An 8,630-nucleotide genomic window follows, 5' to 3' on the forward strand; every position below is an offset into this window, starting at 1 on the left:
TCATCAAGGTTTTGATAATCTATGGATGTTGGTTTTGTCAGAGATACACCATGTCTGTTGAGACAATTGGGTAGTTTTTACCCTTGTTTATGTAGAGCATGATGTTTATTGCTTATGGGCATCAGATCATCTCAGAATGAAGCCTACTTAGTCACATTGTGCAGTGTTTTCAGTAATTTGTTTATCAGCATCTTCTTGTAGATTTTTAAATTTATATTCATTAAAGAAATTGACCTAAACTTTCATTTCTGTTACATGTCTGCTTGGATTTTTTACAGGATGAAGGGAGCTTTAAGGAATGCATTTCATAAATTTCATGCCTTTCTGATTTTATTGAAGAAATTGAAGAATATTGGTGTAAGATCTTCCCTATAATTCTGCTACAAGTCTGTATTGCATATATCAAGTCTGGGACATTTCTTTGTTGATGGAGTTTTTACAACTGCTTCTATTTTGTTGCTAGATAGAGATTTTAAAAATATCTCTTTGCTTCAGTGCTGCTTGAATATGGTGTGGGAAGAGTGCTTTGCATGGAACTCAGCAGAGTTTAGCAGCCAGTGAGCGTGTGCTCATTTCAGCTCCTGGCTTTTTGGTCTTAGTGGCAGGTGGAATGAATTTCCATGGGAGCTTAGCTCTGTGGTGTCTGGAAACCTGGAGAGTTGGCAGGGAAGCTCAGAGCCTTCGTGTGCTTTGTGTGGGTGGAAATGCGGCCTCTTGAGCTCTTCTGTGTTTCTCTGCTACTCCTGGTTCACTGAGTTACAACTGAAGTGTTCCCCTGCCTGTGGCATATTTCCAAGGCCCTATTCAGAGCCAAACAACTATTATTTTCTGTCCCAATGACTAATTTATCCTGGTGTGATTTTTTTCCCTCTCATTGATATTTCCTGCTCCCTTACTGCTCTATTTTGAGTGGTCTTTCCCGTCTGAGTGCATAAGTCCCTGGACTTCATTCTTAATGGGATGGAGCTGTGACAGGAATACTGTGGGTGGTAAGTGCTTAGATTTACAGAGATCACAGCTGCTTGCCTGACTGGCTATCCATTGTCCTGTGATCTCTCCTGGCATCCAGTCACTGCACATGACTGTGGCTCCCAGACACTCTCATCTCTGTTCTCTTGACTTAGTTTGGTGCCACAGATTACAGATAGGCCATAGTTATGTCTCTAAGTTTCATGCTTTTTCCCTTTTCCTTTGCTGTAGGGGTAACACACATTCACAAAATGTGTATCTTCAGCATCTACTATACAAACAGTATCAGGACTGAGAAATGACCGTACCTTTAGTTCTAGAGAGTCTTTATGCTGGAAATAGATGGTTGAGTTCTCTCTTTTGTTGAGATTTCATGCTTGGGCCTATGTTTTCATTCATATGAGTTCTGGGTACCTGTCTGTCTGGAGAATGACATTTAAGCAGCTTATGAATACTGCTAATGCAAATCTTCTATCTTTGTTGAAATGGGCTCAATAGATTTTGCAACTGCAATTTTAAAAATAATTTTATTTAAGGAGAAAACAAAAAAAAAACAAAAAAGGGTACAAGTTTTACAGAATTTCAGAAAAAATAAACAGTAGGAAATCACTAGTTAATAGATTACATATTGTCATCTTAGAAATAGTTGCTCAAGTTACAGAATTAAAGCATATAAAGTGGACATTCAAACAGTGAGACTGCAAACAGTTCTGTTCAATGATCCAATAAAACTCAGTAATATGGTTATCTATCTTATACACTTAAATATACATGCAGTTATATCCTTAGAGCACTTCCTTTTCCTCTTTTTTCCACAATGACAATTACACATTTTGGGTTTTATTACTCCCTCAGTTATTACTACTTTTCAAAAAGAGAATAAAACCAAATATGACATTACAAAACAGAGCCAGTCAAATCAAAAGGATGGACATAATACATAATATAAAAACAAAATAAAAGGTGATCAACAATGGTTACTACAATGTCTCTTGCTATCTTAAAAAAATTGACTGTATCATCAGTTACAATAAAATTGAATAAAACAGTAAAGAACAAAACCAATAAAACCAAAACATTGGAGACATTACAGGACTTCAAAAGAAGATAATAATCAAACCAGAATGGGCATCATAATGAATCTTATCGTCTTCACAGTTGTTGCCTATACTCTTGGTATTTTCAAGCAAAACAGAATAGAGGAAAATTAGTCAAAACAAGATGGTGAGAGCAATACAGGGTTTCAAATCAAGTTAATAGGAAATCAAAGTGAGTTACTATAATATATCCTGTTATTTTTTATTTATTTTTACCTCAATTAAAAAGATAAAAATAAAAAAGTAAATAATAAAAAAAGGGATTGAGATAAAAGAGGGCATAACAACAAAACAGCAGGTCAAAACATAACAATTTAAGCAAAATAGTGTTTCACCACCAGATATTCCAACATAAAAGTACTTACCATAGTGTCTCTTTCCTTGAAATCTTTGAGTATAACTTCGTATAATGTAGCATCAAAAATATCAAGACAATGTAAAACCATTCAAGAGAATGACAGTATTACAGGGTATTTAGAACTAACTAACAGAAAATGAACAATGGTTTCTGTATAATCCCCTTGTCTATAAAAGTTTTTGTTTATATTATCCCATATAATAAAATCCAATAAGATACAACATGCTAAGACTGATGGAGATAGAAGAACAAAGGCTTGATGGGACTTCAAAACAAGATGATATTAAATCAGCACTAGCTATTATGATGTCGTCTTGTCTCCAAAATAGCTGTTCCTACCATCCAACCTTCCCTGTCTCATTTCTGTTGAGCTCTTTTTCTGTCATTAGGTGTCAGTTTGTCTTCTTCATTTTGCTTTCTGCTTCATTCATTGTGGCCTCTCTGACACTGTTTCTGGAATCTTGGTATTTTTCTTTTTTTGAAATGTCCTGCAGTATTCTCTGTAGAGTTGAACTGGTGGTTGAAAATTCCCTTACTTCCTCTTTATCCTGGAAGCACCTTTTTTTCCCATCCATTTCTAGGGACAGTTGTGCAGGATATATCAATCTTGGCTGGAGGTTATTATCTTTCAAAGCTTGAATTATTTCCCCCCATGCTCTTTGTGATTTGATGGTTTTTGCCAAGAAGTCTGCTGTAATTCTGATGGGTGTTCCCTTGTAAGTGATATGTTTCTTGTCTCTGATGGCTTTTAATATTCTATTCTTATATTGGATTTCTGGAATTTTGATTATTATATGCCTTGGTGTAGCTCTGTTTGGTTTGTAGGTGGCTGGGGTCCTGTATGCCTCATACATCTGAGTATCTTTACCTTTTGCTAAATTAGGGAAATTCTCCTGGATTATTTCTGTAAATACCCTTTGCAGTTCATTTTTTGTCCCTACTTCTTCTTTTATGTTCTTAATTCTTAAGTTATAGATTCTCTTTTCATCTTCTAGCCTTTGTATTATTGCTGTTTGTTTCCTTATTTTTAAGAAGTTTTTCATTTCATGCTCCCACATTACAAATCTGTCCTCCAGTTCAGGTAATCTATCCTTAGTTTCTTTCAAGCTGTTATGCCAGATTTCAATGGAGTTTTTAGTTTCCTGGTAATCTCTTTGAACCTACTTCATGTATTCTATGTTTTCTTTATTTGCTCTATCAAACAATTCTCCCCTTTTTTTCCTGTTCTTCCATTCCACCATCTTTTTTTTTTTTGGGTGGTGCTTAGCATTTCTCTAACTATTCTACTTATATCTTACTTTACTTCATTAAATACTTCACTTTTGAACTCGTCTATGTGGCTCTGGAGATATCGCTTTATGTCTATTGGCGCCATGTCTGATATTGCATGTTTTCTGTCCTCATTATCATTTGCATTTACCTTTCCTGGATTAGTGTTCTCAGGGTTGGGGACTGAGGACCCTTTCTTGTTGCTCCCTCTTCCCATACTTTTTGATCTTTCCATACAAGAGTATATAGGAAGCCCAGTTTCTTTCTTTGTTGGTTACAGTTTGTTTGAATTGCGCCAGCTAGATGCTCCCATCCACTGCAGTATACTAGGGAGACACAGACCTGGGCAGCCTCTGCTGGATTCACCCCTCCAGGTCAACCTACTGAAGGCTTCACTGCTAGGGTGCACCACCAGGCACTGGGACTGGTTTGAGCTAGCCTACTGTGTCTTAGTCTGCAGCGTCACCCAGGCCAAGTGCTCCTCACCAATCCTGCTTGAGAGGGGAATATGCAACTAAAGTCACTGCAGTGTCTTGTTCCAGCTAGTCTGTCCAGGCCCAGAATTTCCTGTATTGGAGCCTCCTACTCTATGGAAGGGTCCCCATTCCTCTCACTCACCACATGTCAATGCAGGGCTCCCTGCCAGTCCCACTCTCAACTCTTGCAGGGAGCAGCTCAGAATGGCTGCTGCTGCCCCGCCCCTCCCATCTGAGGGCATTTTGTGTGTCAGCCTACATTTCCCATGATCCTCTCCTTGCCTACAGTGAACATGATGTGAGCAACTTCCCGCTTCAGCCTACTTCTCCCATAATCCCCCCCCTTTTTTTTATTAAATTTTTTTTTTTTGTCTTTTTCGCTTTTATCGGTACTGGGGATTGAACTCATGACTGCCTGCTTGCAAAGCAGGCGCTTATTCCGCTGAGCTAAATCCCCAGCCCCATAATCCCCTTTTGTTGACGTCATGTCTGCTTACCTATGTGCCTACATATGACTTCCTGCTAGTCTGATAGGCCCACTGCATATGAGAAGATCCAAGCTGGCCCATCCTGTAAGGCTATGTCTCCTTTGACTCTATATAAGCCATGTACACTTCCTGAATAAACAAGACTCGATTGGAATCTCAACCTGTCTCCATCTCTCTTTTCTCTTGCCCAGCCCTCTATCTCTGTCCCCTCTCCAGGTGAGGCCCATGGACCGATCCGCGGAATGGATCGAACTCTGTTCACCGATTCCTGCTCTCAGAGGTTTTGTGTCTCTGTCTCTACTGTGCTGATTCAAACACAGCAGCAGTGGCAGGAAATTCAAATCACGGTTTCCAGAGGCACGGGTTGCTGCTTCAGCACTGAGATTTTATCTGTTCAGGTTATAGCACGTGGACTGCATTTCCAGTTGTTTTCTCTCAGCTTAGTTCATTTCTGGGTTGGCAGGGTATATCTCTCCTTGCTTAGGACTCCTCACACTGCACCATTGCTGGATTCTAAGCCCGCTATCTCAGAAAGCCTCCATAGCTGGTGTTATCTATCCGCCATGTTCTCCCATAAGCAACTGCAATTTTTGATATCCTACTTATTAAGGGTTGCTATTTCTGCATTTCTAGATATGGAGAAACTTTCTGTTTAGATTTAAAATTTTTAGTTCAGCTTAACTTCACTGTCAGACAAATTTTTTTTAGGTATAAATAATGCAAAACTTTAGAGAATAAATAAAAAGTCATAAATTACTAGTTGATGTTTACATATTGTCACTTTACAAATAGTTGTTCAAGATACAAACATGGAACATGTAAAATGGGAATTCAAACAGACAGACTGCAAACAGTTCTGTGCAACTGTCCAACAAAATGTTAGTAACATGGTTGTCAATCCTATACACTTAAACATACATGCAGTTATCCATATTTTCATTTTTAAATTTAGATTAAATAAACTAAAGCAGGTTAAAATCATTCTGAACAAAGAATAATAGCATTGCTGGGTTTCACATCACGATACTCTGTGATCAGCACTGGGTACTGTAGTGTCTTTTTTATATTTAATTTAAAGAAAGAGTAAACAAAACAGAAAATGGGTAGAAATAACACATAATTTCAAAGAAAAATATAAACAGTAAGAAATCACTAGTTGATGATTACAGATTGTATTCTCACAAATAGTTATTCAAGATATTAAGTGGAGCACATAAAGTGGGTATTTGAACAGTGGGACTGCAACCAGTTCTATTCAACCATCCAACAAAATCTTAGAAATATGGTTATCAATCCTATACATTTAAACATACATGCTGTTATCTATATCTTCAATTATGTTGAGATTGAGTAAACCCAAGCAGGCTAATGTCACTCTGCGCAAAAATAATACTATTGCTGAGTTTCACATTATGACACTCCAGGATCAGCACTGGGTATTTTAGTGTCTCTTTTTCTTAAGAGTATCTGTTCATTTCATCATATGTCATATGATCAGTTCTCATAAAATGTTTATAGATTCTACATATGCATGAGTCTTAACATGTATTTATATCCTTTATTAGAGGGAGAAACAAAACAAAGCAAGGAAAAACAAAACATATTCCTATAAACACATGAAATGAAATAAACATATAAGACTGTTGAACAAAGAGTTCTACCGTGGTTCCTGTGTTGTCTCTTGTTATCTCCAATAGAATTGACTATATCATCAGACATAATATAATTGAATATATCAGTACATAACAATATTAATAAAAACACAGCTTTGTATGTAGTATAAAACTTTAAAAGCAGGCAATTATCAAACCAGAATGTCTATCATAGAGTCCTGTCATCTTCAGTGTAGTTGACTATACTCTCAGATTTGATACTATCAGTCATATCAGTTTTGAATAAAACAGCAATCAAAGAAACCAGATTTAACTAAGATCAGTCATGATAAAACAGTATAAGTCATACAGGTTTCCAGATCAAGATAATATGAAATTAAAGGTGATTACTGTGCTCTATTCTGATGTTTTCGGGAGAGCTGTCTGTGTGCTCAAATCTAATGCAAGTACACAAACTGGGACAGCATAAAATTTATCAAAAAAAGAATAAAATCTGTCTAGACAGAGTGGGCCCAGTAATGTGGGTTTTAAATCCTGATACACTGTTAACAATATCTTCTGCCCTCTTTTTAAAGACTCTCCCTTCCCCACTGTGCATTTTTGGGTCTGACCAAGACCCTTGGTTTTAAATTGGGGGGGGCAGCCTGCTATTTACCTAAGTGCGTCTGAATCTCCTCTCTCCTGGACTTGATCTCGAATTGTATTCCTTTACCTATTAAAGCTTGTCTTTCCAACCTATCTACAAATACTAGTGTAGTTTCCCTTATTACTCTCTGATTTTCTGTCACATAGAGCATTGTTTTCTCATATTTGATTTTCAGTCCATGTACTCTTTTCAATGTTAATTATATTTCCTATAAATAGCATCTTGTTGGACCCTACCTCCAGATCTACTCCATGTGTGGCTCTTTTTTTTATTTAATGTAACAAGGCCATCTATATTAGAGATTATAATTAACCTTCTCTGCCTCATTTCTGTTATGCTCTTTTTTTTGCCATCAGTTGTCTACTTATATTATTCATTATGTTTTCTGCTCCATTCATCAAGGCCTCTCTGCCACTGTTCCTGGAATCCTAGTACTTTTCTCTCTCTCTCTAGAATGCCCTGCAGTATTCTCTGTAGAGTTGCATTGGTGGTTGTGAATTTCTCAAGTTCTTTTTTGTCTTGGAAGCATCTTGTTTTTCCATTAATTTCTAGAGACAGTTTAGCAAAGTATATCAATCTGGGTTGGAAGTTATTTTCTTTCAGGGCTTGGAATATTTCTCTCTAAGTTCTTTTTGACTTGATGGTTTGTGTCGAGAAGTCTGTTGTTATTCTGATGGGCCTTCCTTTATAGGTGATCTCTTTCTTGTCTCTAACAGCTTTTAATATTCTGTTCTTATATTGAATTTCTGAGATCTTGATTATTATATGCCTTGGTATTTCTCTGTTTTGGTTGTAGGTGGTTGGATTTCTGTATGCTTCATATATCAGAATATGATTTCTTTTTCCTATGTTTGGGGAGTTTTCCTTAATTATTTCTGTGAATAGCCTTTGTAGTTCCTTTGTTTGTACCCCTGCTTCTTCATTCACATTCTTTATTTTCAAGTTATAGATCCTCTTGTTGTCTTCTAGCCTTTGTTTTGTTACTGCTTGTTTCCTTGTTATTTTTAAAATGTTTTTCCTTTCATAATCCCACGTTGCAAAACTGTCCTCCAGTTTGGGTAATCTATCCTTAGTTTCTTTCAATCAGATTTGCCATCTTTCCATAGAGGTTTTAATTTCCTGGTAATCTCTTTGAATGTGCTTCATGTATTCTATATTTTCTTTATATTCTTCATCAAGTGGTTCTCTCCTTTGTTTGAGTTACTCCCTTCTTCCATCTGTGTCTTCTAGAGGGGTGCTTAGCATCTCTTTTATTAATCTTCTTATATCTTGCTTTACTTGGGTAAATATTTCCCTTTTGAATTTGTCTATGAAGTCCTGAGGATGTCTCTTTTTGTCCACTCGTGCCATGTCTGATATTGTTTCTTTGCTATTCTCATTCTCCTTTGTATTTACCTGTCATGGTTAAATGTTCTCAGGGTTGGGAACTGGGGACTTTTTGTTGTTGCTTCTATTTCCCATTTTTTTGCTTCTTCCAGGAGGCCCCAGTTTCTTTCTTTGTTGGTTACAATTCTTCTTAAGGACTCTGGCTGGCTGACCCTTCCCACTGAAATGTGCTAGTGAGTTGCAAACAGGGGCAGCATATGCTAGTCCCTCCAATTCAGATAAGTCAAACTGTTGAGGTCTGCACTGTATTACTGTGTGCCGCCCCCCTCCACATCAGTCAAACTTCTGATGCTTTGCTGCATTAGTGTGTGCTACTGCCATAGGGAAT

The sequence above is a fragment of the Cavia porcellus genome, unplaced genomic scaffold, assembly GCF_034190915.1.
Source record: "Cavia porcellus strain 051 isolate PalLab524CR breed Dunkin Hartley unplaced genomic scaffold, mCavPor4.1 scaffold_7, whole genome shotgun sequence".
Lineage (NCBI taxonomy): Eukaryota > Metazoa > Chordata > Mammalia > Rodentia > Caviidae > Cavia > Cavia porcellus.